This window comes from Schistocerca gregaria, chromosome 2 (genome assembly GCF_023897955.1).
Source record: "Schistocerca gregaria isolate iqSchGreg1 chromosome 2, iqSchGreg1.2, whole genome shotgun sequence".
In the NCBI taxonomy this organism is placed as follows: domain Eukaryota; kingdom Metazoa; phylum Arthropoda; class Insecta; order Orthoptera; family Acrididae; genus Schistocerca; species Schistocerca gregaria.
The window spans coordinates 997,079,683-997,087,763 of NC_064921.1; the positions used below are offsets into that span (position 1 = coordinate 997,079,683).

The 8,081-nt window shown below is 44.5% G+C and overlaps 1 pseudogene; it reads left to right on the plus strand.

Moving 5' to 3' along the window:
• The first annotated feature begins 5,376 nt into the window (after positions 1 to 5,376).
• On the plus strand, positions 5,377 to 5,494 carry LOC126337316 (5S ribosomal RNA; annotated as a pseudogene).
• The last annotated feature ends 2,587 nt before the right edge of the window (positions 5,495 to 8,081 follow it).

An 8,081-nucleotide genomic window follows, 5' to 3' on the forward strand; every position in this document is an offset into this window, starting at 1 on the left:
TGACACTGCCATCCTCGCGCAAGATTGGAAGTCGTCTAACATTAACTCACGACTACATACTGCACTCAGAACGGTGGAGCCTTGGCTGGTGAAATGGCGTGTTAGAGTAAACGTCGACAAGTGCGAGGCCGTTCTGTTCACTAGAAGACCGAAGTAACTGCGCAAACACCAGTACTGCAACCCAATAACACTACACACACGCCCAATACGTTTCCGCGAGAAGGTCAAATACCTCGGTGTCTGGCTGGACAGGAAACTACTCTGGGGGGACCACATCCAACACGTGACCAACAAAGCTAACGCGAGGCTCAGACAACTCTACCCTATGCTTAACAGGCGTAGCACACTGAACAGGAGGGTGTCTAGGTCCATGTACATGACACTTATTAGACCCCTGATGACGTACGCAGCGACTGTCTGGGGATACGCTGCGCCAACTCGCCTGCGCCGTCTGCAGCTCATACAGAACAAAGTACTCAAAATCATAAGCAACGCTCCGCGCTACACACACATCGCGGACCTTCACCGGGAATATCGGCTAGATACCATCTTGCAGGTATTCCAAAAACTCTCCACACGACTGTACAATAACACGAGACACTCGCGCAACCCGTTTATTCTTTCTCTGGGTAACTACGACCACAACCATAGATGGAAGAATAACAGACCAAAGACATTACTGGCTAGGAACTAAACATCTATGGTCCATAGAACGCTAACACGACAGTACTGGCGAGCCCCTGCAACACAGTTATTACTAGGAACCCAGATGCGCACCCAGCCGAAAATCAGGCAACCGCAGGGAAACCGTACTGCACACAGCACGCAAACCAGCCACACACACCCCCTACACTGTCTGTGAGCCGATCTATGACCGATCGCCCACTAATCTACAACGACCTTGAACTGTTGCAGGGACGCAGCAACCGCAGCAAGCGCCGTAACAAGCTCCAACAACGTCAAAGGTAACGATGCACGATACCTCGAACTAACACAACCACAACTTGCATGCACTGTCGCAGATAGCAAGCCGCTACTGCCCTTACTACCCGTCCTACTGTCGCTGAGGCTTTTTTCCCTTGCCTCTTGCCTTCGCACTTTTTTTCCTCTACCCTTACAACCGCTACCCTTCAATCGTTTTCGACCACTTCTATCTCCTGATGGACCACGTTAATTAGTAATCTTACTCAGACGCATGGACAACATCACAGCCCGCATCCTGTGACGCCTGATTCAAAAAACTAACATGTTTACAGAGGTGACAGTAGAACTTTTGGTTTGGTCACCACGCTGGTGTGGGCGTGGAGGGGCCCCATCCTTGTGTACCCTGCCGTCGTATCGCCACGTTGTGTACCGTGATTCGTCAGACCATACAACGTATTTCCACTGTCCAATCGTCCTATGTTTACGCTCCTTACACCAAGCGAGACGTCGTTTGGAACTTATCGGCGTGATGTGTGGCTTATGAGCAGCTGCTCGACCATGAAATCCAAGTTTTCTCACCTCCCGCCTAAATGTCATCGTACTTGCAGTGGATCCTGATGCAGTTTGTAATTCCTGTGCGATAGTCTGTATAGATGTCTGCCTATTACACATTACGACCCTCTTCAACTGTCGGCGGTCTCTGTCAGTCAACGAGGTCTGCCTGTACGCGTTTATGCTTGATGCGTCCCTTCACGTTTCCACTTCACTATCACATCGTAAACAGTGGACCTAGGGATGATTAGGAATGTGGAAATCTCGCTTACAGATGTAACACACAAGTGACCCCCAGTCACCTGACCACGTTCGAAGTCTGTGATTTCTGCGGAGCGTCCCATTCTGCTTTCTCACGACGTCTAATGACTACTGAGGTCGCTGATATGGAGTACCTGGCAGTATGTGGCAGCACAATGCACCTAATACGAAAAACGTATGTTTTTGCGGTGTCCGGATACTTTTGATCACATAGTGTGTCTCTATCACTGAGGCACGCAAGCCAGCCAGCCTCGACACGGCCTGTGGTTCGTGAACGTAGAAGAAAGGCTGCGTTTAAGATTTCATGGTACACCTGGATTAACAACCTTAACTGGAAAATCTTCAGCTTAGTATTAATGAAGCGTCTTAGTTGAATTACATGTGTAATATTCATTATTACAGCTGTCGGTCATTTAAAAGTATTCTGAAATCCTTCGTTCATTAATGATTTATTAAATTATTTGTTAGGTAATTCGCCACGGAGAGATAACATTTTCGTAGTACCAAATAGCCTTTTAAGACTTGCATCTAGTGTGGGCTCTGGAACATTTTGTAAAAAATTTTCGTGTTTGGAAAATTTAAACACGATAGAGATGTTCATTAAAGCATTTTTTTAGATATTCATACCTCGTTAAAAAGTTGTTGGAAAGCATAAATATGGCACCATGATGAAAATAGCTTGTATTACGACTTCATCGATTTGTTATTAGTAGAGAAAGAAGTCAAATTTATGATTGTGCCTATTAAGAACGACCTGCTGCCACGTGTTTAATGACTTCTGGGAAATGTGTGGGGTCTGTAACGCGTCCTCTTATATTATTATGTTTTGCTATTGTTGTTGTTAGAAAAATCTTTATTCAGTCGGTCGTCGAAATTTTGAAATAAAAGTTATTGTGGATGTCGAGTAATAAATATTTCGCGTGAAGCGCTGTTGCGACACAGGAAAAGATCAATTGTGGAAACTAAGCCACTGAATATGACAAATAATGTTATTGAAGAATACGGCCGACTGACTGCATCAAATAAGAGGGCACGTACATTCGCGAATGAGTGGTCAAAAAAAAAAAAAAAAAAAAAAAAAAAAAAAAAAAAAAAAAAAAAAAAAAAAAAGGCGTTTATACTGTGTAGGAAAAATAGTTATGCTTGTACACAGTCAGATGTATGCGAACATACTAACGGGATAGAGGCACGTACATTTTGAGTGTAATCACCCCACGTGGCCTGGATAAAGAGAATTACAGTTAAATGCATTTATTCTTGTTAGAACGTAAATGCTTCGAAATTATATGAAAAGAAAGACTGCAGGTTCTGAATGTCGCGGCAAATATATTGAAACTGACGATAGCGGCCACGAAAGGAAAAAGATGAACACATTCACGTACCTCTATTGTTGAGCAGCGTCGCCGTGAAGATCGTCGCTTCCATCTACATTCTCCGCATAAAATTAAAATAATGGTAATAATTTTCCAGAATTTCAGGAGCTGGGACCCATCGTATCACAAAAGACGAAATCGCTCTGCTTCAAAATCACTTTCATTATTTAACCCAGTTTTATCAGTAAGAAAAGGCACAATACGTCTTAACACTAGCACAGGGCAACAGCGAAAGATAACTTATTCTAAAACTAATAAACGAAGAGCGTAAAGCTTCTTTTGTTCAGCAAATGCTTTACGCATTAATCTCCGGTACTTGAACTAGTGTCTACACAGGGTGTTACAAACAGGTACGGCCACACTTTCAGGAAACATTCCTCACACACAAAGAAAGAAAATATGTTATGAGGACATGTGTCCGGAAATGTTTACTTTCCATGTTAGAGCTCATTTTATTACTTCTCTTCAAATCACATTAATCATGGAATGGAAACACACAGCAACAAACGTACAAGCGTGACTTCAAACACTGTGTTACAGGAAATGTTCAAAATGTCCTCCCTTAGCGAGGATACATGCATCCACCCGCCGTCGCATGGAATCCCTGATGCGCTGATGCTGCCCTGGAGAATGGCGTATTGTATCACAGCCGTCCACTATACGAGCACGAAGAGTTTCTAAATTTGGTACCGGGGTTGCGTAGACAAGAGCTTTCAAATGCCCCCATAAATGAAAGTCAAGAGGGTTGATATCAGGAGAGCGTGGAGGCCATGGAATTGGTCCGCCTCTACCAATCCATCGGTCACCGAATCAGTTGTTGAGAAGCGTACGAACACTTCGACTGAAATGTGCAGGAGCTCCATCGTGCATGAACCACATGTTGTGTCGTACTTGTAAAGGCACATGTTCTAGCAGCAAGTGTATCCCGTATGAAATCATGATAACGTACTCCATTGAGCGTAGGTGGAAGAACATGGGGCCCAGTCAAGACATCACCAACAATGCCTGTCCAAACGTTCACAGAAAATCTGCGTTGATGACGTGATTGCACAATTGCGTGCGGTTTCTCGTCAGTCCACACATGTTGATTGTGAAAATTTACAATTTGATCACGTTGGGATGAACATTTGCACTAAAATGAGGATTGACACATTGTTGGATGAACCATTCTCAGAAGTGTACCCGTGGAGGCCAATCAGCTGCTGATAGTGCCTGCACACGCTGTACATGGTACGCAAACAACTGGTTCTCCCGCAGCACTCTCCATACAGTGACGTGGTCAATGTTACCTTGTACAGCAGCAACTTCTCTGACGCTGACATTAGGGTTATCGTCAACTGCACAAAGAATTGCCTAGTCCATTGCAGGTGTCCTCGTCGTTCTAGGTCTTCCCCAGTCGCGAGTCATAGGCTGGAACGTTCCGTGCTCCCTAAGACGCCAGTCAATTGCTTCGAACGTCTTGCTGTCGGGACACCTTCGTTCTGGAAATCTGTCTCAATACAAACGTACCGCGCCATGACTATTGCCCCGTGCTAATCTATACATCAAATGGGCATCTGCCAACTCCGCATTTGTAAACGTTGCACTGACTGCAAAACCACGTTCGTGATGAACACTAACCTGTTGATGCTACGTACTGATGTGTTTGATGCTAGTACTGTAGAGGAATGAGTCGCATGTCAACACAAGCATCTAAGTCAACATTACCTTCCTTCAATTGGGCCAACTGGCAGTGAATCGAGGAAGTACAGTTCATACTGACGAAACGAAAATGAGCTCTAACATGGAAATTAGGCGTTTCCGGACACATGTCCACATAACATCTTTTCTTTATTTGCGTGTGAGGAACGTTTCCTGTAAGTTTGGGCGTACCTTTTTGTAACATCCTGTATATTCATAAAAAAATTTATATAGTTCCTTTACAGGTCTGAAGGCTATTTGTAAATTCTGATACCGTACGTTCAGGCGTCACGAGGGTACCCAGTGGCCGTAAGTCCGGTAATATTGCCCACTAGGCTGGCATTTGCTACGTCCGGCAGGAGCTGCTGGTCGCCTGGCAAATCAGCGCCTATAACTGTTTCGGCCACGTCCGCTACAGTTTAATCCTATGTGAACTGACGGCGGAGTCCTAAATTCAGCCCTTCACGCCACGTGCCGTGCGTCGCAACTGCTGAATAATTTGCGGTCGACGGTGTAAAAGCAGTGAGTGGTCTGCCACAGCGCAGTGACGCTCTGACAGGATACTGAAGTGTCTGTTATATGCTTCGGCAACGGCCTTGCCGCAGTGGATACACCGGTTCCCGTGAGATCACCGAAGTTAAGCGCTGTCGTGCGTGGTCGGCACTTGGATGGGTGACCATCCAGGCCGCCATGCGCTGTTGCCATTTTTCGGGTGCACTCAGCCACGTGATGCCAGTCGAAGAGCTACTCGTCCGAATACTAGCGGCTTCGGTCAAGAATACCATCATAACGACCGGGAGAGCGGTGTGCTGACCCCATGCGCCTCCTATCGGCATCCTCTACTGAGGATGACACGGCGGTCGGATGGTCCCGGTATACCACTAGTGGCTTGAAGACGGAGTGCGTTTTTATTATATGCTTGCGGCCTGATACCCTGTCGGTAAACAATAGGCGCCGTGATTAGTCGGACATTGGTAGTGCCTCCGACTAAGCACAGTTTGCATTTGGTTCGGAGTGAACTTTGTAGCCTGCTCTCCGAATCTTCTGTGGTACCAGCAAGTAGGCGGACCGAGTTCTGTTGCGGAATGAATCGAGGAACTGCTCCTAGATCCCTCGGGGCTACGTCTTCTTTAGCGACCAGTACCTTCTTTCGCATCAGTGCGGAAATCTGAAGGCTGAGTGCATCAACTTAGGCGGACAGAGCATCGTAATCTGTGCGTGAGACGAGAAGTGCCATGGACGCACACTACCAGACATTGTCACAGCACTAACCAGTTTGTTCGGAGCGGTCGGCTAGTTCTGTAATAGCGTCCAGGGCCATCTCTGTCTGCGACGTGATCATCGCTTCTACCTGCGGCGACAGGCGGCTGCTCCATAGAGCGGGCAAGAGATTGTCAGACACCATTCCGGTGTCCAACTGCAACGCCGGAAATGCATATCCTCCTATTTCCATCTAATGTACTATAAATTTTTTTCCTTATTTTGTCACCTGAAGATATAACATTTTTGTGTCTTTGTATATTGTAATTGTTTTACTATTTGTGTATATATATATATATATATATATATATATATATATATATATATATATATATATATATATATATATATATATTTATGCATTTATGTCGATGTATAATTGGTTTGTTTTGTAAATATTATTTGTATTTTTACGCTGGGTCTGGCCTAGGGAAAAACTATGCTATCGAACGAATATATCGATAGGGCGTGTGGAGAACCAAAGTGTTTAGGATCTTTGGTAGTGTTAACACTGTAGCACGAAGCGCGGGCAGAGGGGAGTCAGGCTGGAGGAGGGCAGTGGAGCAGGTGTGTTGTGTGACGCTCCCGCGAGTTGCCGCGCTTTCGGGGTTTGGCAGCTTGTAATTGCGCTCGACTTGCTATGCTAGTTTCTGACACGGTGTCCCGGACGGGAAGCATTAGCTGGCGCACATCAAGAGCCCGTTTCGCCTGGTGACCGTGTCGAGAAGAAGGCGCGCCAACAATCAGCTTCTGCAACAGCGACGGCCGACAATGAGTGAATGTCGCCACCTCCTCGATCGATGCCTTCAAACCTTCAATCAACCAACAAGGGAAGGCTGGAAGCACGTAAAGTTTTAGAACTGTATGGCAGACCTCAGCTTTTCAAACTGTTCAAATCACAAAATACAGAAACTTAGCATTAACCTTTGTTGCTCATTGTCCCAATTGCATTTCCAAGCAGGCTCCCTTCCTTTTCCGAAATGAACTCGAGTGTCGTTGAAATTCAAACGCCAGCATTAAAATAATATCATTCCATTTTACTGCTTTAATTTCAAAGTTCAGTTAAAGTATTCATAGCTGGCTACTATATTTAGATCACACAAGCACAAATTAAGAGTGGGAGTTTCGTTACCATATTTTAGCTTACCTGTGACTGCAGCTCAGCTTGGTACGAACTAAATTTTACTATTGTTAATGGTTCAGAATCACTTAATTCAAGTTCAAAGTTAAATCTCTTATTTCTAAATTGCATAGATTGAAGTAGCTTTCGAAATGATTGTTGAGGTAGCCCAAAACTAACCTTATTTTATTGAATTTCGTAGTGCTTCAGAAACAAAGTTCACTATTAATTTCAGTGACTAAATTAATTTTCAATTTTCCGGTTTTATTAATTCTTTTGCCAAATTAAGTCAGAGTGTAGCGAAATTTATTACTTCTGACAAACTTTCAGTTTTCACTCTACACGTGTCAACCTTCAGTTGCCACGCTTCTAGTGCTAATTATATGTGTAATAACCTTTCTTTTTCAGTTACTATAGTAATTGTCCATAGGCCTGGCGACCTAATTTCCCCAAATCTCAAGTATCTAATTACCGCTAGTTAACTGTTAACGTAACGGCCACACATTTACTTTCTTTATTAACTTTACCCCTTTCAAAATTAATTTCCACCAGTTTCATTTGCATTTTTCCTTTCATTTAGATGTAACCCTTTCCTCCATCTTTACAGACAGATAAACTTCGGTGACGATTGCTTTTCCCAAATTTCCATTAGATACACGCGGTTTAATTTTTCACTGTCATTAAGGTCGATAAGTGAGGGGGAGGTTACACACCTCGCTAGAATTGTGATGCAGGCACTGGGACGATTTTCTAACACCTGTGTTTTCCTGAGTCAGCGCTTGCCTGATTGGTCTTCCTGTGAGACTGCGACTCAACGAATAAGCTAGGTTTTCAGTCTTTGGTAGGCGTTCTTTGCCGGTGGAGCCGTTATTATATCCTGAACTCTGGAAACTTAGCGTTGAGGGAGCTGC